This window comes from Suricata suricatta, chromosome 12 (genome assembly GCF_006229205.1).
Source record: "Suricata suricatta isolate VVHF042 chromosome 12, meerkat_22Aug2017_6uvM2_HiC, whole genome shotgun sequence".
Taxonomy (NCBI): domain Eukaryota; kingdom Metazoa; phylum Chordata; class Mammalia; order Carnivora; family Herpestidae; genus Suricata; species Suricata suricatta.
This window is the reverse complement of record NC_043711.1, coordinates 89,920,237-89,947,168: the sequence shown is the minus strand read 5'-3', so window position 1 is coordinate 89,947,168 and position 26,932 is coordinate 89,920,237. Positions and strand designations below refer to the sequence as shown.

At 46.5% G+C, this 26,932-nt stretch overlaps 1 long non-coding RNA gene across 1 annotated transcript; it reads right to left on the bottom strand.

Annotated features, from left to right (window-relative positions):
* Positions 1-319: 319 nt before the first annotated feature.
* Positions 320-1,992, bottom strand: LOC115274746. The gene is made up of 2 exons (XR_003901228.1): positions 1,863-1,992; positions 320-1,450 (listed from the first exon to the last, which is right to left on the bottom strand). It is a non-coding gene; the product is annotated as an uncharacterized LOC115274746 (long non-coding RNA).
* Between the last annotated feature and the right edge of the window lie 24,940 nt (positions 1,993-26,932).

The window sequence follows — 26,932 nt, the reverse complement described above, 5'->3', positions numbered from 1 at the left end:
TGCTTCCTCTCCAAATACTTCCAGCTCCAAAGGTACTGAAATCTTAGCTCCTGGAGGATTGCAACCTTGCCTTACGTATCCACTGCTGAAGCTCCGTGCTTAACAACATGCCTGGCACATGGTAGGTGCTCAGAAAGGTTGGGTGTGAATACATGGAAGGATGTTTAGATTTGCATTTTGGAAAAATGATTTTGGTGGATATGATTTGCTTATCTGTCCATCACCCATCCAGCATCCCTCATTCCTCTCATTCATCCATCTCTTTATTCCTGTTTATCCAATAAGTCATGTATTAGAGCAGGAAAAAGGCAAAACACAGTTTTGTTAGGTCAGATTCAAATAGGTATTATTAAAGGCCTCTTTGATGAGGAAAACACGTTATTTCTGTTTTAAGAGTGACACAAGATAAAAATATGAGTTAACACGCATCTCAAAATTTGGACCTTCATCTAAAATATTAAAATACAACCTGTACCTTTTCTAATTTTCTCTGTAGATGATCAAGAGATGGCATGAGTAATTCAAATACTGGCTAAGTTCTAAATCCTTGCCTGTTAGGAAGCCACTTGCACTTTGGGGCACAAAACAGAGATTGCAGAAATATTAATATTTAAGAGCTTGGAGACTGTCTAAGCTAAGGTATAGGCATGTAAAACAAGTACCTGATTACAGAGCAGATTTTTATAATGTCCAGTCAAGGGGGTCATGGGGCCTCACCAGTAGGGGACCTGGCCATCATTTCACGTGCTACCCAGAGTAGGGATTCCACTTCTTCCTCTGATATTGGGGTTTGGAGCTGTTGGCACCCCAAGGGGATGCTGGGGATTCCATGCTCTTCTACATACTTCTGCCTGTGGTCATAGTTAACAAAGGCAGCTAGCTAGGCGAGGAGGGAAGAGATTCCCAGGGCGGGAGCCTCATAAATATGAGATGAGACGGCTGGGATGGAAATGAAAGCTGAGATGCTCAAAAATAAAGCGTGAAAGAGTCCTGGCCCTGTATAAGAACAGGATTGATCTCTGTACGCTGACAGAATGTACGATTTCCCTTCGCTTTACTACAGTGCTTCTGTTTCTATAGAAACCACCAATTTTATAGACAGATCGGCTCCGTGAGAAGGCACGGGGAGTTCAGTTTGAAGCCAAGTGCCGTCAGGGCACCGGGCACTCCCAGCCCCGGGGAGGGGGCTTTCTTCTTTGCTAGCTAACTAGCTCCCCTGGGGATGGTTAATGATTACCAGGCTTGGAGCCTGTCACGATTATTATAATAACACTTGCAGTGCGTCTTCCCTTCCGCAGAGCCCCCGAAGACACGGCTAGTTGTAGGGCTCTTGGAGCATCCTCACAGAGGGCAGTGCCGTGCGGCTCTTCTTTCTTCCATTCATTTGTTCATCAGATACATCCTGATATCTTAGCACCAGATGCTGTGCTGAGCCCCGGAGGAGTCCGCTCTACAGTAAGGGAGACAGACAGGCAAATCGATAACTTCATTTCAGTTCTGCGAGAGAGGTTTTTCTGGTCAGGACTCCCTCTGAGAGAGTAATGCCTGGGCGTTGGTATCTCAGGGATGGTGTGGCAAAGGTAAGAGATCTCTGAGTGCTTCTGTTATTTTTGCTGCATAACCAGCTCCCCCCAAAACCTAGTAATGTCAACCAACACCTGTTTTATATATCCACATGACCATGTGGATCAGACATTGGGGCAGGCCACGGTGGGTAGGTTTGCCTCTATCCCTGAATGTTTGGGGCCTCAGTGGTCATTGGCTCAAAGACTAAAGATGGTGGGCATGGCCCACATGCATCCCTGTATTTTGAAGATTGGTTCTCTATATGGTGTCTGCTGGGACTGGGCTCCTCAACTCACATGTGTGGTGCCTGGCTGGGATGGCTAGAACCCCTGGGGTCCAGCTGCTGGCACATTCTCTGTCCACTGGCTTGGACAGAGATGGTATCTTACATGATGGTCTCTCAGGAAAGCCTTCCCTGGAAGCAGTAGGCCCTGCCAGGCTCTTTGTGACTTACCCTCAGGTGTTCTAGAGCATCGCATCATGGCATTCTGGGGAGAACACACCACTATAGCTTGAGCAGATTACAGGGGAGGATTAGACCCTTCCTCTTTTTTCCCCCCTCCATTTGGATTAAATTCAGCCATCTCCAAGGGGGCAGTAGATAACCCAAACTGGCAGAAACAAAAAGGAAATTTATTGAGTCATTTAATTGGAAACTCCTAGAAGAGGGAGGAGGTAAGCATAGCTGGACCCTAGGTTTCCTATGAAGTTATCAGTTCCTGGTTTTTGTCTCTTCGTTTTATTTGCTTTGTTGGGACCTGACAGAACCCCTAGGCACAGTTTCCCCTTAGGAGTCAAGATGGTCACAACTCCTGACTGCTCAGGGGGCAAGAGAGAACTGCCCATCACCACCCATTGAAAGCTTGGCCCAGACTCCTGTTGGTTGGTGTGGGTCACATGAGCATCTCTGAGCCATTCCCTCTGGCCAGAGGCATGGAGTGCTCCCATTGTCCAGAAATGAGTTATGGGCCCACACCTGGGGCAGGCAAGGGTGGTAGCGGCAGCTTGTTAGAAAATGGCCCAGAAGTTCTTAGAGACCATGATGAATAGGTACGGGAAGTTCAGAAAGTACTGCCCTTTCCAGGTGGTAATGAGGCCAAGGGAATAAATGAGATGGTCTAGCCATGGGATGTTGTTGAGTCAGAAAGGAGCCCAGAATGAGATTCTGATGAGCATCTAGTGGATGGACCAAGAAAGTGCACACCATAAAGGCAGCAGAGATGGAATCCCTGGGGGAGGTGGGAAGAAAACCAGCAGTTTGTGGCTCTCTGGGAACTAAGAGGAGTATATGTTTTAAGAGAGAGGGAGTGGTCAGCATTAGCAATGCCTTGCAGAAATGAAGTGAGATTCACTCATTCATTTACTGGAAAGATCTATACTGAGCACCCATTATGTGCCAGGCACTGTTCTAGTTCTGGGGATACAGAAACAAACAGACAAAAGTTTCTGCCCTCTGGGACTTTGTGTCCAAGGTGAGGATGAAGAGTGGTCACTAGATTCAGCAGCCTGGGACTCCTTGGCAGCCTTGATGAGAAGAGTTTCAGTGCAGTGCTGTGGTTGGTGAGTGAGTGGAAGGTGAGATGGTGGGGAAGGTAAATGATAACAACTCTTAGAAGGAGTTGGATTGTCGAAGGGAGGAGAGGCAGAGATCAGGAGCTGGACTGGAAGAGACCTCTTCACTTTAGTTTTATAGTACCAGAGTTGGGTTCTCCCTTTCTGTGCATTTGTTGGTTAATCTTCTGTTCTCATACCCTGTGTCGTCTCGTTCCCCAGAGAAGGCGCTTCGGCTTATCCACTTGCCTGAAGATAGGCCCGGAAGGGTAGGTAATACTAGGATTTTCCCTGCCAAAAGGAGATACTCAGGGAGCTCCTGACATCCAGGGAGGACAGGAAGGGATTGCTACCCTTTGAGTGCCTCTGTTCCCAGGGGCTGGGGAAAGGCTGGCCAGCAGTAAAGCACTCACAAGCATTATAACATGCCCCCATCTCTCCATCCTAAACAAATAAATAATCCAAACTCCCTGTGTGTCTGCATCCTTGATTTGAAATTCCTTCTTCCCGATGGCACCCACTGCTTGAGAATGGTGAACTGGGGAGACCTCAGATAGTGTAGCGTGGGGGGGCGGAGTAATGTGGATAATTGGTCCCTGGATAATTGAGAGTTGGTTGTAATTAACCTAATTTTGGAAGCACAGTGCAAGATCGCATACCTGCAGTTTTTCAGGTGACCCGGTGAGAAAGCTCTTTGGAGTTGCTCTCTTTCACCTGACTTTACATCAGTGGTTCTCAGCCAAGGTCCGTTTTGCCCGTTGGGTGACATTTGGCCAAGTCTGGAGACATTTTTGGCTGTCACTACCAGGGAGGGGTGCCAGCAACGTCTAGCGGGTGGAGGCCATGATGCTGCTAAACATCTTAGAACGCACAGGGCGGCCCCCCAGGGCAAAGAATTACCTGCTCAGAATGTCAGCCGTGCCAAGCTGAGAATCCCTGCTGTTTTTGCGGCAGATAGGAGTAGCTATGATGTCCAGAAGAAAGGAAGACTTGGTAGAAACACTGTACAAGTATATACTGGAAACGATTCTGATATTCCTGCTAGAACATAGTGGATATTCAGTACTGGGACTGATTTTTCTTTTTCCCTAAGAGAATTCAGCAGTTGCATTTATATTCACAACTCAGGGCCCTTGTCTGAGGAGCTGATAACACTCTGACCCATTCTCTGCTGATGCCACAGTGGGGTCAGACTATAATCTGTTGTCCTCACAGCTAAAATACTGTTTTTTAAACTCTCAGGATTGCTTTGTTCTTGGGATTGCCCAGTTTTGTTTTCTTCAGCAAAAGCATACAGGTATTTAAATGTTTGCCTTTCTCTTTATGAATACAAGACCTCCCAGGGCAGGACCGGGCTGGACTCTGGTGTCCCTAACAGGTCTAGCCCTGATGCCTGCTGTAGCACTCTCCTGGGTAGTGCATGGGGCGGGGGGGATGGATTTGCCCCCTGAGAGGGGCTTTTGCTGGTGGAGGGGGGAGTTAGGTGAATAGAATTCTGATTGGCTTGGGTGGGCTGAGAGATGACCAGTTGTCATGTATGCCTTCTCTTTGCCCCTCACCCAAGGCTTTGACATCTCTAAATGGGAATTGGTCAGAACCCCAGTGGACATGCTACAGTATGGATGAACCCCTAGAGCCTTATGCCAAGTGAAAGCCAGGCACAGTGGTCACTTATGACTCTCTGTGAAATGTCTAGAATAGGTAGGTACAGAGATAGAATACAGATGGGTGGTTGCTGGAGGAGTTGGGAGTGACTAGCTAATGGGTAGAGGCGTCTTCTTTTGAAATGATAAAGTATTTTGGAGCTAGATACCGGTGGTGGTTGTATAACAGCATGAGTGGACTAAAATGCCACTGGGGGGGGGCGTGCCTGGGTGGCTCAGTGGGTTGAACATCCAATTCTTGATCTCGGCTCAGGTCATGATCTCGTGGTTCATGAGTTCGAGCCCCACATCGGGCTCTGCTGAAGGTGTGGAGCCTGTTTGGGATTTTGTGTCTCCCTCTCTCTGCTCTTGCCTACTTGGGCACGTGTGCATGTCCTTGTACATGCTTGCTCACTCTTTCTCAAAATAAGTATAAAACATATAAAATTAGAAAAGCTACCAGATTTTGTACATTAAATGATTACTTTTGTTATGTGAATTTCACCTAAAAAAAAAGTAACCTTATGGACAGAGAGGCTCAGCTGGCCCATTTTTAGGCCATGGATCCTGGGGCCCACCCCATGCTGCTGGGCCTGGGTGGGCATCAGGGGAGAGGCTGTCCTTCTGGGGAGCTGGCCCCTCAGAAGCCCTGATAGGAGAGGCCGTGCCCTGTTGGACACTGGCAGCAGGGAGTGCCTGTTGTGGTTTTGTCTCTTTCATGTTCCATTGGAAGTGATAAATGAGGCTTTGCATCTGCTTCATGGCAGATTAGTCCCGGGAGAGGTAGCAGACGCTCTGGCAGACACGTTTAAATCCTCCTCACTAGCCGGCTTCCTGCAGGATATAAAATAGAGCTGGGGAGGGAGAGGGAGCGTTCTGCCAGTGGCCATTACAGGCTCAGAGCAGGCAGCGAGTGCGCTGTCTCCCCGGCCTGTGGCACCCAAGTGACTCAGCAGGTGCAGAAAACAGCCCATTTTCCTTACCACCTCCCCCTCATGCTCCACCTTGGGGTGTGTGATGCCTGTGTTTAGTCCCAGCCCTGAGATAAACTCCTTGAGTGGTCCATAGTGGTGACAGAAGTCAAACAGCTGTCATTTACTAGCTGTGTGATCTTGAATAAATGACGTAACCTCTGTGCACTCCAGTTTCCTTGTCTGCAAAATGGTGATGGTATTGCCTGTCCTAAGGAACTGATGAGGCTTAGATGTGTACAAATATGTTCAGTTATATTTGTATAGTTGTGTAGGTCGTATAGATATATAAATGTAATAATAGATAATATGTAATAAAACAAATACATTTATGTATGACATAAGTACTGTATATAATATATAACATATTTGTGATAGGAGATACAGGTCCCTCCACAATGTCTGGCCCACAAATGGTGGAAAATGGTGAAGTGGGTTCATTCCTTTAATCATTCAGGGAGTTTCTTGTGCTACTTCTGTGTTCCAGGCACAGGGACCAAACAGTGCCTAGGATGAGCACATTTTTTGCCTTTATGAAACTTCTATGCCATTGGAGAGAGAAAACAAGACCTCCAAGATCAACATAAAAGCAAATTATAATAAACGGTGTGGCTGAAAATAAGTACTGAAGGTGGAAAATAGCCAGGTGTGGCCTTTACATGCAGTGGTTGGGAACAGTGACTCTGAGGAGATGCTATTTAAACTGGGAGCCAGTAGAAGAGAACACACATGTGGGACGTGAGAGCTTTTCGAGGAGGGGGCACAGCAGGTGCAGAGGCCCTGCCTGTTTGAGAAACTGAATGGAGACCAGTGAAACTAGGGGGGAAGCATGTGAGGAAGGAGGCTCTACAGGAGGCTGGAGAAGCAGGTGGTCCGCATGTAGGGCCCTGTGGTCTGTTGACAGCAATGTGGATTCTGTTGTGAGCCTAAAGCTAAGCTGGTGCAATGCAGTGGTGGGACCAGAGTTTTGTATTAGGAGGTCCCCTTGCTGTTGTGATGGGGAATGGTTTGCACACATTCATGAGTGCATTTGGAAGAGCAGCCTGCTGGTTCCTGTATCTGTTCCTGTGAGGGCATCTGCACCTGCTTCTCTGTCTCCTTGGGAAGATAGAAATTCTAGCAGAGGCTCTTCTGAGTCTTCCAGCACTAAGATCCTAGATGGACATCTTCTCTGCTCTCCCAGGGTGGTTTGTTAGAAGTCTCCATGACTCAGTGGTGAGCTAGTGCACAGGGGGTATGAAATGGTAGTGGCTGGAACCCAGATCCTTCCTGGGCTACTTATTTTGACAGCTGCCTTCACCCATTGACCCTCATGAAGGAAGCTCTACTTGTGACCAGATTCTTCTCAAACAGGCGGCTTGAATAAGAGGTTTATTGTCTTGAACTATATATTGAGAGACATTAATCAGGTGGCTTCAGATTCTTTGTGTGAGAAGGAGGGTATGTAGGGCATGCAGTAGCAAGGAAAGTGAAGACCCTGGCCCTGGTGGAGGTTTTGTCCCCTCTTTTCCCTTTCTGATTTGCATTATTCCAGAGAACCTAGGTCATTTGTCAGTGGAGGGGTGCCCTGGGAGAGACTTATGGTCCAGTGCCTGGGAGAGGAAAGGTAAAGGGATGGGTCTTAAGTGGTAACACTTTTCATTAGGCTAGGCTTCCCTAGGCCTGCTCACCTCCAAGCACTGGGGGGAAGTTTCCAACCTAAAGGTTGGGCTTAAGCATCTTTGGTGAAATCCCCTAAAGGGGACTGGCTTTGGAGCAGTTGGGTCAGTTCCATGCGCTGGTGAGCTCTGATCTTACTGCTCTGGGCTGATTTCCATTGGGTATCTGGAGAGTTCTGGGGACACTTACTATTCTATGACCTTTTCCTCACCTCAGTGTGTGGGCAGCTAGGCAACTGAACTTCTGCCTGCCTGTCCCTGGAATGGGAATCTTGGCTGAGCTGTGAAGCACGGTTGAAAGATCTTCCCCCCAACCTTGAGTCCTTACTGGGTTTTGTTGTAAATAAATGGATGGCTGAAATCCATGCCACAGAAAAATTACATGTGAAGACAAGTCCTGATCCCTCCTCCTGAAGAGTAGAAATGCTAAGTGTAAAACCTGTGGGTATCCAGGCCCTTTTGCAGAGTTTAATATGCAATTAACATGGGTCTTTCCCTATTGATTCAGGAAGCATTTACGGACCCCAGACCAAAGTAAGAAAGTAATGGCATTTATTGAGCATCTCTTGGATTCCAGTGAGTGCCAAAATATTCTGTGCATATTATCTCTTGTAACATCACCTTCATGAGGATGCTGCCATCACTATTATTTTTGTGGATAAAATCATTGAGGCTGAAAGGGATTGGCTACCTGTTAAAGGTTGTTTATCCACAGCTAGGGGAGGTACTGAGTACTAGAGACAGGAGAGAGAACAAGACCAGGCCACCACTGTTTTTTCAGCCTTAGTGTATTGCAAAGAGGCTGACATGAGGCAAAGACATAGGAATCTATAAGGATGAGAGAGACTTTGAGAGCAAAGTCCAGTAAGAGCATTGTGGTAGGGTACCCAGCCTGTTCTTTTCTTGGATGCGGTTGGTCAGGGAAGACTTCTCTAGTATATACCTGGTCTAGAAATGTTACACTTGACTTCTTCCATTGGATTGTCCATACTCTTCTTTGGGAGCTGTGACTAGTCTGGGTGGATAGATGACCTGTCTTTCCTCTCATTTGCTGAATGCCCTCTTCTCCTCTTACTCCTCCCCAGCCAGTATGGACATGTCACACCCATTTGTGTCTGCAGAATGTTGGAGCTGGTCATCTGCACTTGCTCCAGGATATCTTTGTTACCTGGTGTCTCTAAATTGACTTTTCAGGACAGAACCTTCCTGTGAATGACCTGCATTTCACTCCACCCATGGTCACCATGTCGCTGCAGCCTGAGTGTTTCTTCCTCGTGGACTCAGCCCTTTGTTCCTGCCCTCTTTCCTTGGAGACAGTTGTATTTTGCTGTTTTTGGTGGGGATAATGACTTCTCAATTGGACTGTGGTCAAGAAGGGTTATTTCAGTGTGGCCTCTTCTGGGGAACCCTCTGGGTTGTGCCTTTAAAAAAATTTCTAATGTTTATTTTTATTTATTTTTTAGAGAAAGACCAAGCATGAGCAGAGGAAGGACTGAGAGAAGGAGGCAGAATCTGAAACAGCCTGCAGGCTCTGAGCTGTCAGCACAGAGCCTGATGAGGGGCTCGAACCCATGAACTATGAGATCATGACCTGAGTAGAAGTCAGACACTTAACTGACTGAGACATCCAGGTGCCCCAGGGTTGTGCCTTTTAATATTACTGCAACTACTGGGGGTTGCTGAAGGCAGTGCTGTTTGAGTATGTTGTGCCCAGTATCAGGTGGCTGCATCTTCATGATGGCTACATGGACTTTTCTAACTTCAGCATAATTTTCTACTTGAAGGAGTTTGCTGTTTTTGCTAATAGTTCCTTCTCTAGCCCCAAGGAGTTCATAGCCAAGTGGCATGTGAGAGTGGCCTGTAAAGTTTAAATCTCATCTCTGTCTTCTTGCTGTCTCAGGGATGACGTCAACACTCGGACTAGGGTGTGCAAACATGAAGCATGGACACTGGTTAAGAAGTTCTAACAGTCAATTAGGTACTTCAGTGACTTTGAGCCTCTCTTCCTCATGAGTAGGCCTAAAGTATAAGTACTATCCCCTGGGAAGATTATATTTTTGGAACTAAATCATCTTATTATATACTAATGTGGAGCATGGCCGGCACACAGCAGACACTTAATAAATGCTGATGTAGTCTTACTTGCTGGTCTTCAGAGAGAGGGAGAGAGGTCATGTTGGGAGCGGGGGTAGTTGACTTTACCTCCATCTTTTTGTCCAACACATACTCTCTGAATGGGTAAGAAGATACTCAGCTTTGGTTGGCCAGAGGGAAGGAGGTAAAGTCAATTATTTTGCCTTCCAATACTCTTTCACCATGTATCACTTTATCTGCCCTTTCCCCCCAGAGATGTTATTTCTACATGAAATGTTATTTATTTATTGATAAAATTTATTCACTTCCTTGTCACCTTTCTCTCTTACGAAAACATAAGCCTTTGGAAAGTGACCACCTTGTCTGAGTCACTACACAGCCCCAGCTCTTAGTTAAAATACAACTCATAGTGTATGTGTCAAGGAAATAGATAAGTGAAGAAAAATCTAATCAATGGATTTATTATTTTTTAAATGTTTATTTTTGAAAGTGAGCAGAGGTGCAGAGAGAGAGGGAGACAGAATCCAAAGCACACCCTGAACTGTCAGCACAGAGCCTGAGATGGGGCTCGAACCCAAACTGTGAGATCATGACTTGAGCCAAAGTCAGATGCTGAACTGACCGGGCCACCTAGATGCCCCTAACCACTGGATTTAGTTCAGTTTGATTAATGGCCATTGTCTCAGCATCAACTGTGGGTCAAGTACTCAGACACTAGGTAGAGATGAACAAGACAGACCCTGTTCTCAATAAGGAAGGGAGGAGAAAAGAAGGGGGTCTCCAACTTTTCTAGTTTCTGAGCTGGTATTGGTAGAAACAGGATCTGAAATGGAAGGAGGGACAATGAGCAACACCTGGAATCAAAGCCTTATATGTTGAGTCACATTCTACTGTCGATGTGGATCCCTCTCTCACCCCAGATTAGCCTAGAAGGTCACCTTGAGTGGCAGAAGAAATTGACATCCCACTGAAATTGATGAAATAGTCCAGCATTTGCCATCACAGTACACCAAAGCATTGCCATTTGGGGAAAACTCATTTAAAAAGAGGCCTGACCCATGTAAATGGTGAGAGCTGTGCCGTCTCTTTGTATGGGTTTTGCAGAAACCAGAGATGATTAAGGGGGCAAGTGAGTTGATAAAAGCATCTCTGGAGAACAAGTACTAAATGGCTTCTTTATTGCTCACCTCTCAAGGAACCTTCTGTTTAAACTGCTGGCAGTAAGTGCAGGTTAGACCTGTGTGAAGTTATTATAAATGCTGTTCTTATGTGTAAGAACTTTATTTTTTAATTGGTATCTTTTTTCCCCTTCCAAACTAATGCAATAGGAAGAGTGAAAATTTGTAATTTCTTAAGACACAGGAACTATTGAGAGAGAGAACAAAGAGGCTATTGAAACATTTATAGACTTCCTGTAAAACCCAAACCACACAGAACCTCCTCACCTCCTTTCCCTGCACAATGGAGGCCTCTTGAAGGAGTATGGGGGCAGGGGAGCAGGCTGGAAACACCCAGCACAACACATTACTGGATGAGAAATAGGCTGTGGGGAAAATGCAGGGAACCAGAGACTTAATGTTCTTGCTGGACTCTCTTCTCAGAACCTTACGTTCTTTCTCTCATATGCTGCCAGCAATTTAAGGTCTAAGCATTTTGTGGCTGGGGCTTCAGAACACTCAGGGTCAGTGAATGTTTGAAAGAGCTTCTCTTAAGATTGTGATGAAGTGGAAAGGGACCTAAAGAACTGAGTTCAGATCCTAGCTGTCTTGGGGAAGGGAGGAAATTTGTGCCTTAGTGTAGAGTGATGATTTGTGTAGGCTCTTGATTCTAGAGGACACCTTTTTGGGTCATCTGATTTTCATTTTTAGAAACCTAGTTCATAATCTATAAGTTTTAAATAATCACTTTCTGTTCTATCAGTCAGAGGTTCCAATGACCCATCCAACCTGCCACAAACCAGTTTTACCTCCATTTGTATATCCATGTAAAAACTTCTCATCTATAGATTAGGCTGTACTTTGGGTTTTCTTTTGAGCCCAAGTTGCAGTATCTTCCTCTGTTGATGATGAAATAAAATTAATGACAGGAAAAAGAAATCAGAATTCATGATAAGCATGTTCATTCTGTATCTCTACGAGAGTCATGATTTTGCCATTTTTTGGAAAATTACCCTTTAACACTCGTTCCTGATAGGTATATTCTGTAACCAACTTCACTTTTTTGAGCCTCAACATCCTCGTCTACAGAAAGGGAATAAAAATACAGAGTGAAATCACAAATTTTACCAAGACTTTTCCCATCCATTGTCCTGTTTGATACTGATAGCTAAATAATATGTAGCAATTAATTTTTAGCTGTTAGGGATAATAAATGGAAAACGTTTGTTAAAACACTTATATCAAGTATGATTCATAAAGTGTGATTCAGATTTTAGCTGGAGCTATTATTGTTGGCATCAAATGATGATTTAAGAGTTGCTCTTAACTCTCTGAAAGCTTGTGATTTGGAAGGGAGAGGAAATTTTCTCTGGTGGCTCCAGGAGGTGAACTGGGGCCAATGAATAGAAACTGTAGGATAAGATCTGGGCTGATAATAATAGAGGACGGCTTTCTAACAACTTGCTGTAATGATGGCGTGGGCTGCCTCATCGGGTAGTGAGGTTCCTATCATGGAAGTACACCAGCAGGGACTGGGTTGCTCATGGTAACTGCAGTATTAAAGAGCATCCAGACTTGGCCCCCATTTCTGAGAAGCTTCCTATAGAGAAACACAGGCACACCTGGGAAAACGATCATAGCCCATTGCCAGGGAACCTGAGAGCCACAGCCTTCCCGTCCTTAGAAACCCTGTGAGCGTGAGCCTGTGTATACATGTGGATAACATATGAACCATGCCTGGGATCGTGCCTCGCACACAACTGATGCACATCAAACACTGCTTCAGGTAATCTGTCCTCTTGGAATAGTTTTGTCCTTGACCTGGGCAGTAAGACTGTAAGTGTTTGTATAGCAGTGTGATAGGCACACACGGTGTGTAAAGCAGGCAGTCCCATTGCATAGGTTCAGGCTGTTGCCAAGCATGCAATCCTGAGGGGCTGGGCACTTGGAGGTAAGCGGAGATGCTGGAGGCCAGGGGTGCTGTGCGGGCCATGTAAGATCACCCAGATGGGCTGAGACTCACTTCCATGGGTACTGACTCCAAGTCTGATGGTCTCTCTTGTTTTCACTTACACCCCAAGCTCCTCACCTTTACTTCTAAACTTGCTCTTCCTTCAGTCTTTAGTCCCATTCTTCTAATTCTTGGGACCACAACCTAAGACTTATTGGTATTTTTTTTCCTATACAAAATATCCAGTATCCAGCCTTATCCCTGCTGCTATCACTCTGGGTTAAATTGTCATCAGCTGTTATCAGTTCTCATGCGGATTAGAGCAGCAGCCCCTAACTGATTTTCTCTTTTCTGCCCTTGCCACTGTACTGAAACTTGTCTCTGCCTCCTAGGCAGAGGAGGCCGTTAAGCCACAAGATGATTTATATTGCTCCTCTGTCCCAAGCTTTACAGTAGCTCCTTATTTCATTGAGCCTAAAAGCCAGAGTTCTTAGAAATACCTGCAAGGCTTCATATGATCTGGCCCCCACACTTTTTCTTTGCTCATTCCCTTATTTTTGCTGCTACAGCCTTACTGACTTATAATCCTGCCTCAGGACCTTTGCACCTGAAGCTTCTGTCTGGAATGCTCTTCTCCCAGATAGCCAGGTGGCTTATTCCCTCATCTATTTCATGATTTTGCTTAAATGTCAACTTTTCATTGGGGCCTTTTCTTTATGCTGTTGATTTCAACATGCAACCCCTCACCCCTTCCCTGCTTTGTTTTATTCACAGCAGTTAGTATCATCAAACATATTATGTTTACTGTCTTTCTCCTTCCACTAGAACAGAAGCTCTGTGAGAGCAGAGACTTTTCAATGTTCTGTTCATCTACCATTGAGAACAGTGCTTGGTCCTTAGTGGGCACTCACTAAATACTTGTTGAAACATAAACTTCTGAGTTTCCCCAATTATCTGTCAGGTTTCAGACAAGAGGCTCTGATGATACAATTCTGGGTTTTTTTTTTTTTTTTGGCATATCTATAGTAGGCAGTCTTTGCTGTGGTTCCCAATAATCCCTGTCTCCTTGTATTCATGCCCTTGTGTAACCCCATTTCCTTCCAGTGTGGACTAGACCTAGAGACTTGCTTCTAAAGAATAAAATAAGGCAGGGATTATGGGATGCCACTTCTTTAGGTTATAAAAGACTGTAGCTTCCATCTTGGTGGCACTCTTTGCTGGCACTTTTTCTTGCTCCCTTACTCTGATGAAGCGAGTAGACACATGGTGAGATCCTCTGTAGAGAAGAGGCCCATGGGGTATGGAAGTTTGGGAGGCCTCCAAGCAGTGACTCATGAAGCACTAAGACCTCAGTCAGGCAGCCTGTGAGAGACTGAATCCTGCCAAAAACCATGAGTGAGCTTAGAAACAGATCCTTCCCTGGGCAAGCCTTCAAATGAGACCATAGCCCAGCCAACATCTTGATTGTAGGCTTCTGAGATGATGAAGCAGAGGACCCAGCTACGCTGTGCCTAAATTTCTGAAACGCTGAAACAGTGAGATAAGAAATGTGTATTATTTTAATACAAAACTGCCAAGTTTTGGGGTAATTTGTTACACAGCAGTATGTAACTAACGCACATCTGTTTTGTCTTGATCCAATGGGAACTATATTCCTTGGTTGGAGGAATTGGATCTCTTTCCTGTTTGATTCCTTAGCTACACAAACACAATGACACACTCACTTTAGTCTGAGGCATTTCTGACGTTGGTATTTGACACAACTTCAGGTTCAGCAAACTGCCCGAGACCCTGTTAGCGATGCTGTAATAAGATGGGTGAGTTCTCAGTACCTTCTGGTGCTGCTCAAGGCAGAGTCGTAAGCGATGCTCATTTGATAATGCCGAGATGTGTCACTGCCCGGAAGGCCGTCTGATATTTATAGGAAGCTGAAAGTTAGGCACTGGGGAATAATGAGTTCCAGACTGTTGCACTTACTTTCAGATAGAATCATATTCTCTGAAAAATTGCATAGGATGTTGAACTGATAGGGAATTCAGCATGATTGTATGGCTCACTGGGCTTGTATTATGGCGGAGAAAAATCATCTTGTCGGGCTGCGAAGACAACAGTCACATCTTCTCAGCTGGCCTGTGATAGATGTTGGAGGACAGATTGAAGATGTGGCTCTATTCTTCTTCCAACCTTAAGACACGGAGTTGCATTTTTAAAGTAAATACACAAAAGAAAGGATGCTTTGACAGACACGTCAGGAGGCTCACCCCATTGGCGACATGCACTGCTAGATGAAACTGGAAGCTTTGAGATAAGCATTTGGAAATTCAAAGAGGCATCTTGTCTGTCGTTCATAATGGCTGAAACCTTGTAGGAAAACATAGTCGCACATGGAAGGATTTGGGGGAAGTAAGTTTAGTCAGTTGGTCAGTCAGTTGGCTAGCAGGCACCTCCTGTGTGCTTATTTTGTGCCCAGAACCATGCTCCAGGATGGGCAGTACAGTTGAATAAGATTCGATCCTGTTCTCAGGTAGGCCATGGAATAGTAGATAATACAACACATGTAAATATAAAGCAGTCACAACACAGTGAAATGAGAGCTTGGGCTTTGTGGCAGGCCACACAGAGTGGCCCTACCCTCTGGCAACAGTGAAGGAAAAATAAAGGCTTTTCTGAGTAGGGAAGTAACTTGGGTAGGTAAGTTGCAAGGTTAGGATCTAGGAGAGCCTAAGACATTCTAAGCTGCAGGACCAGCCTGTGTAAAGGCCTGCAGGTATGAGTTAGTGTAGCTGAGTTGGGGCATTGAGAAGGCCATAAGGCTGACATACCCAAGGCAGGAGGGGCCAGAGGATTGTCTGGGAAGGCCTTGAGGGCCAGGCCAAAGCTTAGATTCTGTTCTACTGGCAATAGGGAGTTCAGGTTGGGTTCTCATAGGGGAGGCATTGGCAGACTGGGGGTTTGGAAGGGTCACTCAAAGATCCCAGTGGAGGAGGGGTTGGAAGAGGTGAGAACTGGCACAGATGGACCAATGAGATGGGAGGACATTTGTTTCTGTGCCACTATGACCATGCATATTATTGGCTGTTCTGTTTTTTTCCTCCTTTTGCATTAACTACAGTCATCTACAAGTGGCAATACACGCCTGATGGGGTGGTGATGAAGGTGGAGGAGTCATTTCAGAAATAACCTAAGTGTCTAGGGCAGAGACGAGATTTTCAAGGCCCGTCTCAAAGAGCACCATGAGGCCCCAGCTCAGGGATGGTCTGGGGCTGGGGTGGCCAACTGTCCTTCTTTTCCAGGATGCATGACTTTCAGTGCTAAAACCAAGAACGTTCTGGGCAAACAAGGACAAGCTGGTCACCTGAGTCAGTAGGGTAAGGCTGACCAGGCTGCCTGGAGTGGGAAATACAGGTCCCCTTTCTTTTGTTATCTTCTTCTCCCTTCTCAGACAGGTCAATACCACCCCATTTCACATTTTTGAGTTCATGTCCATTCTTTGTCCTCTGAACTTTTTGCCAGGGATGTGCTTTGGCCACCTTGTAGAGACTAGAGGTTGTTCCCCTTACCTCAGCTGTACATGGGTCCTGGCCTCTTTGTCCAGACCGGGCACATGCCCCAGTGGGAGGTGCTGGCTGCTTCACTGGAGCTTCCCCCATCCAGGATGCTTGTGTGGGCTGGGCCTCACATCCATGAAGCTGGTGCTAGCCTCCATTTTTTGTACCTTAGGGAGTGGGCCTGCCTTCCCTCAGTGCCGGGCGCCTTCATAGGCCACATCTTCTCGGAGCACCCTGCCCTTGTGTTTGCTTCTGCCCCAGGTTTCTTTCTCTCTGAAAGGTTGGGCTCAGTAGGACTCAGCCCAAACCAACCCTCTGTGTGCCATTCACGGGCCCAGGAGGACCCTATTGCCTCAGATGGTAGTTCTTAGGCCGCAACGGAGAATCGAGATGAATGCAGTCAGGAAAAATGTTGACAGGATGTTTTCGGTGCCACTTAGCTACAATGAAAGTCACCAGAAGTGACCTTCACTCCATACCTCAAGCCCTGGCTCATCTGCACTAAAGTTTTATCCCCGCCCCCCCCCTCACCCCTTGAATAGCTGTGAGTCATCTCTGTGTTTGCTGGGCTTCCAATTAGAAGGAAAACATGTTGCTCCTTCCACAAAGACTTATCAAGTATCTGTGCTGTGTCCTCTTCCACTTACTCCCACCGCATGTGGGAGGGTCTCTGGGGAGCTTTGTATCTGTGATGGCTCCCTTCCCCCTCTCTTCCCTTGCAGGAGCCTGTGCGGTGGCCATCTGTCCCTTCTGTGAGAAGGTTCTCGGTCATTCTGAGCAAAATAGTCTCTTTCCACACGCTCTTCTTACAGGTTTCCTTTCTTTGCTGAGGAATCTTGATAATTCCTCAGCTTTTAGGAAGCAGTGACTCCCACATCTGGGGATCTGCTTGTTTTAGTCAGCTTGGGCCTCATAACAAAAGACCATGCATACCTGGGGGCTTTAACAACAGACTTTTCCACCCGCAAAAGTCCCAGATCAAGGTCTGGCAGGATGGGCTTCTGGTGAGGGCACCCTTCCTGATTTGCAGGTGGATACCTTTTCAGTGTGTCCTCACTTGTTGGCATGGAGGAGGGTGGGCTACGATGATTGAATACTCTTCATGGTCTCTTCTTCTAAGGACACTAAACCTGTCAGACCAGGGCCCCACCCTCATGACCTCAGTTAACTGTCTTAACCTCCTAAAAGCCCTTTCTACAGCTAGTCATGCCAAAGGTTAGTTCCTCAGCATGTCACTTTGTGGGAGGGGGACCCAGTTCAGCCTACGGCAGTGCTCCCTTCCACGTCTGACTCCTTACCCTGCTCCTGGTACAAGAGCTTGGCTCCCTGTGTGAGTGAATGACAGGGTCATGGCAGTGGTGGTAGCTAAGGTGGAGGGGATTGGGGGGGGGGCTGGTTCAAATGGCATAAAGGGGAGGAGGTTAAACAAAAACCTGGTATTCTAGATACCAGTCAGAACTATTATCATAAGATGAGCTTGCTTATTTGGAAGTGGTAGCATGTTATTGCTAGAAGGTAGATTTTGTGGGCAGCCTAGCGGTTGTCTGTGAGGGTAGGACGGTTGAGGCAGTTGGACAAGGACTTGACTGGTTCATTTCACATTGCCAGAGCTCTTGGGGGACTTTTGTCGAATAAGTGATGTGAGGGCCAACACCCCGGTGTGCACAGCTCATTCTTCCAGCATAAGTGGATCTTTGGTTGATGGGCAGGTATCTGGCTCCCTGAGGGGGAGGACTTCAAATGAGAACAGAATTTGGCTCATGTCTTCTAGAATGTGGACCCGCAGGACTAGGGATCTGGCCCCCCTTGGCTGCTGCTGATGTTGGTCCCGGGAGAGAAGCCTGGGAGGGCAGGCTTTCCACTGCACTGATGCTAACGATGGGTGTCCTTTGGGTCTTCCGAAGGCAGGGCTCAGCTTCCTCACATCAGTAAGGACCACCTAGGTCTTCCCACCCAGTGTATTAGAAACAAGTCTGGGAGATTGTGCCAGCTTCTGTCAGGGGACTCCTTTCTTGAAGGGGTTCCAAGCATGCAGCCTGGAGCCACGCTTCCTAACGTGGGGATCATTTGTAGTCAGATCAGGCCTTGAGACAGGGATACTGAACTAGCAGGGATGAGTTACATGACCATTCTTATACCCATTTACTAATCGATACTGGAGGAGAAATTTCAAGTACTTAATAAATTGTTTGCTCACATGTTGCCATGGCAACTGCTAATTCTCGAGAGTCCATTTAGGGATGGGTTCTTGAGGCCCTTTCTCTGACCTGTGCTTGCTGGGCCGAGAATGCTGGTGTTCCTGTAAACATCAGAGAAAAATACTTACTTGAATTGATTGAAGGGGAAAAAACTCTCTTGTCATTTTGGCTCCGAGAGTGGGGTAAGGTTTGCCCCACACAGGCCTCGGGCCGATCCCAGTCTGAGCACCGTTTCTTCCACCCTAACCTTGCTCTCTTTTTTCATTCGTTTTTGACTTTTTTTTTTATTGACAAAAAAATTGTAAGCTTAATGGAGCACATATTTTCTATAGCAAATACAGAAAAAATGGAAAAGCACAGAGGAAAAAAAATAAACCCTATGAATAAGAACAGAGGTGATTTAATGTTCTCTTTGGTGCACTTCCCATGTTTTTTCAATACATTTCCTTATTTGTAGATTTTAAACACAATTGGAATAATTATATATGTGACAGTTTCTTTCACATCCTGGTATAATTCCTTAATGTTTATCATTGACATGTCCCTGTTTTGGGTTATTTGGAACTCTAAATGATGGATGATCATGTGCTTCAAGTGCACACCACAACTTAACCAGACTGATTTCAAGTGCATCTGAATCCCTTTGTGTTCCCATAAATAACACTTGAGTGAGGATTCATGCATGCAAGTCATAAGATATCTTCCCGGGAGAGATTTACTCTTAATTTCTAAGGATGTTAAGCAATGACACAGGTGCCCTAAGGTCCTTCCCAGGATGTTGGAAAAACCTAAGTGCCCACGTGCAGTAATTCTTCTGCCACTCTGTTGCCTCATTGATGGGCAAAGCACAACAGAGGACTCATAGTCTGTGGTCCTAGCTGTTTCATTCTTCTAGTATTTCTGGCTGGGACTTAACAAAGTCCCTGGAAGTAAAGACGTTAGATACAAGAAGAATCAACAGAGTGACTTTGACAAGGTCAGTCTTGAGGAAAGGGAATGTGTTTTTCTTCTGCACTGATGAAAACCAGGAAGGTTTTGATGTTGAGTGCCTATCTGCGCCCTGGAATGGTTGTGGCCTGGGGGATGTTTTCTCACCTGGAAAAGAGAAAGTGGTCGGGATGGGGAGAGGCTGTAGCACCCGATACGTAGGAGTTACTGCCACAGCAGAGGCCTCGAGGCCGCTTGTCATATGCTGTCTCTTAGCTGGATGAAAGCCACTGTGGAGACACTTGCTTCCTGCCCCATTGACCCATTCTTGGCCCCCTGGACAGCTGGACCCACACTGCTGCCCTGTCCACCAGAAGCACCACGGCAGGACATTCCCAGAGCCCCCGCTGTCATCTCTCCCGTGTTGTCACTTTCATAGGACATACACCAGATGTTCATATTCTGTGGCACAAGGACAGGTGCACCCCAGAGGTTCCCTCCTCCTCTTGCCTGATTTCTGTCCATTTTGTCCATTCCCCCTCTCCCATCAGCTCATTGCTGCAGGTGCTGGGGCTCCCCAGACAGCTGCAGCCATCCGCGTCCTGTCTGGGCTGTGTCCTCTTTTCCCCTCTCTCTGTCCCTCTCTGGGCATCTCTGAGGACTGTCTTGCCGGGAGCAGCTGTTGATTCGGATTTTCATCAGGACTTTGATAATTAAAACTCGAAGCTCTTCAGACATTTGCGTTCCATTACATTGAAGGAGCAGCTGTTTAAATTTGGGGCAGGGAACCAGAGCCTTGTGCAGTGAGCTTGGGTTTAGATTAATTGAGTCGGTAGATTCACTCCCCTGAAAGCAAACTCGCCCCTGCCCCCCAGTTTATATGAACAACTGGTATGTTCAAGTCACTGTGCTGTGCTGCTTATGGCTAATACTGTGCAGGTTGGAGGGAGACCTCGTGACTTTGGATCCCAGCTCTACCCGTTATTGGTTGTGTGACCTTGAGCAGGTTACCTAACCTCTCTAGAATTCAAGAATTGCTAGTATTTGTGATAGATGGTTTGACCAGGTGAAATAAGGCACAGAGACCTGAACACAGTGTAAGTGCTTAATTAGTGTTTGTTTAAATTTTTAGAATTTTATATAATGCCCCTGATGGCTCAGTTCATCCTATCTTGCCTGTTTGCACAAGAAGAAACAGGTGAGGTCACATATGAGAGCACATGGAGACAGCGAGTGGAGTACTAAGCTTTGAGCTCTGGACTCCCTGACTGCAGGTGTGGGTCCATCACACTGTGTGTCTACTGCTTCCCTCTCCACCTTCTTGCCTTGCCATCTTTGTGCCACTTGAACTTGTCCTCAAGTTAGAAGACAGTGACCTCGGCTCTGGGAATTGGCCAAACTCTACTTATTTTGGGGGGCAAGTGGGAATTCCTGAATGGAATTTCTTTATTCTTTATTGGACCCCGGGTTTTCCTGTCCTCTGTTACTTCAGACATTCAGACATCTCAACAGCAACCTTAAAAACACTGCCTAGGGGCACCTGGGTGGCTCAGTCGGTTAAGCATCCGGCTTCAGTTTAGGTCATGTTCTCATGGTTCGTGGGTTCGAGCCCCACGTCAGGCTCTGTGCTGACAGCTCAGAGCCTGGAGCCTATTTCACATTCTGTGTCTCCCTTTCTCTCTGACCCTCCCCTGCTCATGCTCGCTCGCTTGCTCGCTCGCTCGCTCGCTCGCTCTCTCTCTCAAAAAAAAACCCAAAAATAAAACACCACCTATACACATTGTAACCCATGTTGTGTTAGCTTCCAGGCTATTGGGACCTTGAGGGAGGGAGGAGAGAGTCCTCCCTGTGCACACATAGACACACACATGCGCGCGCGCGCACACACACACACACACACACACGTGTGCATGCACACATCCTTTTCCTGGTATTAACAGTCGATGGGTGACCTGGAGCAGGAGTTTGAAATATCCTCACCTAGAGTGGCTGTTCCATCAATAATAGCCATAGTGTTGGGAGCAGCTGCCATCCTTTTCTGGGAACACATCATAAGCCTGGCTGCCACCCTGCTGTGGCTCGATGTATGTGATTTAATGCCATCTCCACAACAGTCCTGCAGGTAGGCAGGTTCCTTCTCCATTGCAGGTGAAGCAATGAACACACAAGTTCTGACACAGGCCCCTGGACCCACAGGGAATAAGCATGAGGCTGGAGTTGTAACCTGGCTGTGTAGACCTTGGAGCCTGTGCGCCCATGCTCATTGCCTGGGTTCTACACACTCGGTAAATTCTGTCCTCAGGGATGTCATCCCATTTGAGTGGAGAACCAGCCAGGCCCAAGTTTCTCTGGGAAGTGCTTTCAGTGGAAGATTCTATGCCTCATGAAATAGGTCTTTTAGATCCCTTATTTGATACTATAAGCTCCCTAAAGGTACAGTGGAGTGAATTGCAGTATGAGTTGCTTTGAAAAATATTTGTTCTTTGCTACTTGAACCTAATGGTTCCTGGAAAGAGCGGGGGGGCGGGGGGGGTGCGGGTTTGAGCTCACACAGCCCATTGCTGGGTCTGGGACCTGAGGAAGAGCTGTGCCAGGGGGTCCAGGCAGGTTCAGGAAGTGAGACAAGGGGGGTAAGAATCTAGGAGTGGGTGAGTCATCATGCATATGGGGTCTAGGGCGCTTATAGATGTCTGAACATGGCTCAGGCTCAATCTGGGAAGGAGAGCAGACCGGAAATGGTCTCTAGGGCTGGTGCAGAGACACATCATGGAAATAAGAGGGTCTGAAGGAGACACATGGCCTGCTGGAAGTCTGGCTCACAGACAGGCTGGATCTGCTTATGCTGCCCCAGGGGTCAGGGGGCATGATGCCAGCCAGCTCTCCTGTTCCCCCAGCCCCCCACGAGTTAGCATGAGAAGAAATAGCCCACCTGAAAGACCCAGCTGGTGAGGTCTAACTGCCTTCCAGGAAGCTTCTGGAAGAATATTGGAGTCAAGTGATTGAAGACCTTATGTGAAGCTGGGGGTTTGGGATAACAGGATATCCAATGCTGGGAGTCTTCAAAGGGACTGTAGAAATTCCAAGCACCTGGTAGTCACGTGCACCTGACGTCCCTCATAGCTATTAGGGAGTATTGGGAATTAAGCCTTCCTTGCCTCAGCTGCTCTGCGTTCCTTAGGCTGGTGGTCTCCAATGTGTTCCTAGAGCAGTGGCAACAGCATCACCTGGGAACCTGTTAGAAATTCAGCTTCTCAGGCCTTGCCCCAAACCTGCTGTATCAGAAACGAAAGCAATCTGTGTGATCGTGATTCACCCTGAAGCCTGACAACTACTGCTTTAGGCCAGTGACACCCCAAATCCGCATGTCACTGTTGGTAGTTCATGAAACCTTTGGTGGTCTGTGGGCAGGGCATCAGAAGCCTTGAATCATACAGAGAAAAGGCTTCCCTTCCCTTTCTTTTACTGTCCCTCTGCAAGGGGAACCTCTCAGTTTTGGAGTAGCTGTAGTGCTCTGCCTTTGAACACTATCGCCTTATTTATATCTGGGAGAAAGCAGGTGCAGGATCCGAACCCTAGGTGAGAAACTGCATCTTGCCAGTATCTACTTGCTTTTTTGCTGGTGTCGTTAATTTTGCTTTTAGCTTCATTATGTGTTTATGGCAAATGAGGATGGGTTTCCAGTTTTGGTGGTGATATGGAATTTCCTTTTAAAGGCAGTCAAGAAAAAGTCATTTAAAAAATAATCATGCGGGTGGCATTACGATTTATCAGTGCTTGTGCTGGAAGCCTGGGGAAACTTAGGAGACATGATTAGAAGCTAGCATTGTTGTGGAAAGTGGATTTATGGACCTGAGAATGGCCATAGTGATTCTCTTCCTGTGGAACAAGGAACCACGTGCGTTGGAATCACCTGAGAGGTTCTATAAAAACACAGATGCTGAGGTCCCGTCCTTGAACTACTGAATAAGCACTGCCTAGGAATCTGCATTTAGCAGGCACTCCCCTACCCCCGGCCCAGGAGAGTCCTCTGACAGCATCGTGGTCCTGCTCGCACCCCTTCTTCAGGAGAGTCCTCTGACCAGTAGACTTTGGGAACCACAGGCGAGGTAAGAACACAGGTTTTGCATCTCCACTCAGCTTTGCTAAATCAGCTAATCTCCTGGAACCGCATTTCCTTCTCTGTTAAGTGAGGTTAGTGGTGGTTTTTTTGGGATAGATGTGAGACTGTGACAGTTTGCCAGCCTTGATCTTCTCTGTAGGCCCCTTTTTGTGTGAGCTCTGCTTTCTTCACCTCAAGGACATAATTCAAAGCTATTTCACTGAAGCCATCATGGCACTGAAGTTAAAATGGAGTTTAGGATCAAGACAGAGGCCCTGGGCCAGGTTGCTATGGGGTATAGCACAAGTTTGGGCTGTCTTGGCAGCTTTGCTCCTTGTAAAGTGTACTTTTGGACATCGAGTATTTTTCCCCAGGAAGTTGAGCACATGTGGCCTCAGGTGCTGGCAAACACTGCTCAGTCCGTGTATCAGGTTGTGGCTGCTTCTGTTACCAGAATGGAAGGTCTTATACAGGCCAACACCACAGCCTTCCTCAGCTAGCTGCTTGCTGTTCTGACCCCAGAGATCTTGCAGGGCTTTGCAGCACAGTCTGTAATAGAAAAAAAAAAAAAAAAAGGAGGGTGGGTTTAAAAGATAGGTTGGAAGTGGTGTTTATTCCTGTGCAAGTCCGTAGCCTGTATCTGAATGCATCGTCCAGCTTGAAATGGGCCAGCTTTTGATGACATTGGACACTGCCAGCCCAAGTGGACTAGGGCCATCTCCCAGCCTGTGAAGCATCCTCAGGCGCAGCGGGACATGCAGGGACTGGGGATTGGTGCCAGGGCCTCTGGCTCTTTGACATCCTCCTTGTGTGATCTTGTTAAATCACCTCTCTGCAGGCTTCAGTTTTCCCAGATGCAAAATGGGGATAATAATGATTTTACCTCCTTTGGGTTATTATGAGGTGGGGACTAAGAAGAAATTACTGGAAAGTGTTTTGTCACCTCGATGGTTATGTGCAGGTGTTGGCTGTCCGTTTGTCATTGGGAGAGTTATGTGCAGGTCTTTTCTGTCTGGAAACCTTAATTTACTTTTAATCCCCATGGTCCTGCACATTTAGGGATTTTTGTATGTCATTTGGCTTAGAGGTGGCAAATTCATGGACCATGAGCCCAGCTCAGTGCACAGACATGAATCCTTCTGAGTACACAGTGTTGTTTAAATTGCTTCGGACACCTTTAGATAGCATCTGTATTTGGTTTGTTGAATGTTCTACTGTTCTCTGCTCTCTATTGCCCAGTCTGTGACTTTGCATATTTATATTACCTGTGGACCCAGAGATCCTTGGAAGTGACTCCTGATCTTCTGGATTTTCAGGTGCAGTTCCCAGGTGTAGTGAAGGAACATCCTCCATGTATGGTTGGCCCTCCCGCAGTCATGCTCAGGCATGAGTAGTCTTATCATGTCTGCCATTGTCTGTCTGCCAACATCCATTGTAGGCAGGGCCCTTCCTTGAACAGCCATGGGTGAGATGTTGGGAACCACAAGGTGAGATGCCTGTCCTGTTTGGGATGGGAGGGGTGGTCAGAGAGGGCTTCCCTTAGGAAGCCTTGATGCTTGAAGGGCAATTCCACGGGTGATGAGACAGCAAGGGAAGAGTGGTCTAGGCCTTACCTTATGCCAAGTGAAGGACATGAAGGCATTAAATGCTACCATGTGTTTGAATGACCTCAGTTAAGCTCTGCTGAGATGTGGATCATGAGGTGCGTGGGTCAGTGGAGGGACGGGACTCTTCCTTAAAAGGCAGCCATTCTAAATGTGTCTGCAGTGTTCCTGCAGAAAAACACAGTTCTACTCAGAAGTGTCTAACTGAGGAGAATTTCATGGAGCAAGTTTTAGAGGCACAAGCATGGCTAAGGGGGCCAACAGGGGTGCTAGGCACCAAGGGGAATCTCAGCAGACTAAGCTTAAAGGAGGGTGGTCATGTAGGCTGGACGTATATGTTGGCTGTCCGTGTGGATATGTCATGTAGGTAGTTAGATATACAAGTCAAAGAGTGTAGGGGACAGTGTGGAATAAAGTTCTAAAATTCGGAGTAGTAACTGTATAGATGCTATTTATAGTTATGGGTTTGGAGTGAGGTCCTCAAGGAAGCAGAGAGAAGTTCAAGGACTGAGCCCTAAGCATTCCAGCATCTCAACGTCAAGAGGAGAGTAGCGGAGAGTCTGGTCTGGAGGCTGAAAAAGAGTGAGCTGTGTGCGGGGTGGGGGGCGGAAGCAAGAAGACAGAGCAGTGTCTGAATCTGGGAGGAGGGAGCAACCAATCATGTCCTCACTGCTGATAGGGCCACTGTGATGTTGTCTGAGAAGTGACCTTGGGATTCAGCAGCATGGAGGTCACAGGTGACCTTGGAAAGTGTGGTGTCACCATCGTGGGGGCAGTGACAGCCTGATGGGAGTGGGTGCCAGGTACGGTGGCTTGAGATTGAACACAGCGACTACAGAGGATTTCCACTTCTGTTTCATTCTAAGGTGGAGCAAAGAGACTGTGAACATGTATGCATTTATGTGCCTACAGTGATTTTTTATTTTGAAAGAAAAAAATAATAAAGAAATTTTGGAAGACGGAGAAGATGAAAATTATACCCTAGGCCTACCTTTCTTGTACCATCCCTGATAGAATATATCTTAATTTTCAGCCTCCAACCCCCACCATGCTTGTAATTTTTTTTAACCACTTAAAATGTTAATGGAGGATCAGCCCTTATGTTTTCTCACATAATATTTCATCACAAGTCGTCTTCCATGCTGTCTCTTTGCCACGGTAACCTGGGTAGTTAGAACTTGCATGATCTCATTAGGACCTGTTCCCAATCTCCATATTTCCTGTGGAGTCTGAAACTAATGAAGGGGATGAAGAAAATGTCTGTAAATATTTTGTTGTTTTGCAAACACAAGCACTCTTAAATCCAGCTTAATGATTGCTCAGTTTAATTAAACACTCTTGGTCTAACTCGTTACCCACTTCTCTGCACTGATTACTGCCCTGATATGAAAGAAGAGATCCAAATGTGCCTTGGAGGTTTATTCTCCCACCCCCTTCTTTCTCTTCTGTTGTTCACAGATGTGAGAGGAGAAAGGTGAAGGGAGGAATCTGGTTCTGCTTTGTGCATTCTTCTGACCCATGTGGCTTACTATCCTTCTATTTGGGAGAAAGTTTTCTAATCTTTCTGTCTATAACCATAACTCATCCCCCCCCACCCCCACCACCTTTTAAAAATGTAGTAAGATGTTATTTTCAGACTACAAGTTAAGTGTGCAGTACAGTGAATTTTGGTTACTATACAGTTATGTAGCTACCATGTCATGAAGATAAAGAATCATTCACTCACCCTAGCAAGTTCCCCTCCTTTTCCTATCCCTTCTCTTCATATCACTTCTCCCCACCCCACACCCCAACCTTGCCCCAGGCAACCACTTCACTGCTTCTTGACACTATAGTTTTTCCATCTATACAATTTTATATAAAAGGAATAGAATGGTATGTAATTGTTTACACTTGACTCTGTTACTTAGTCTGCTGTTTCTGAGAGTTGTCCCACCTTTTTGCATGTATTAATATTTTATGCTG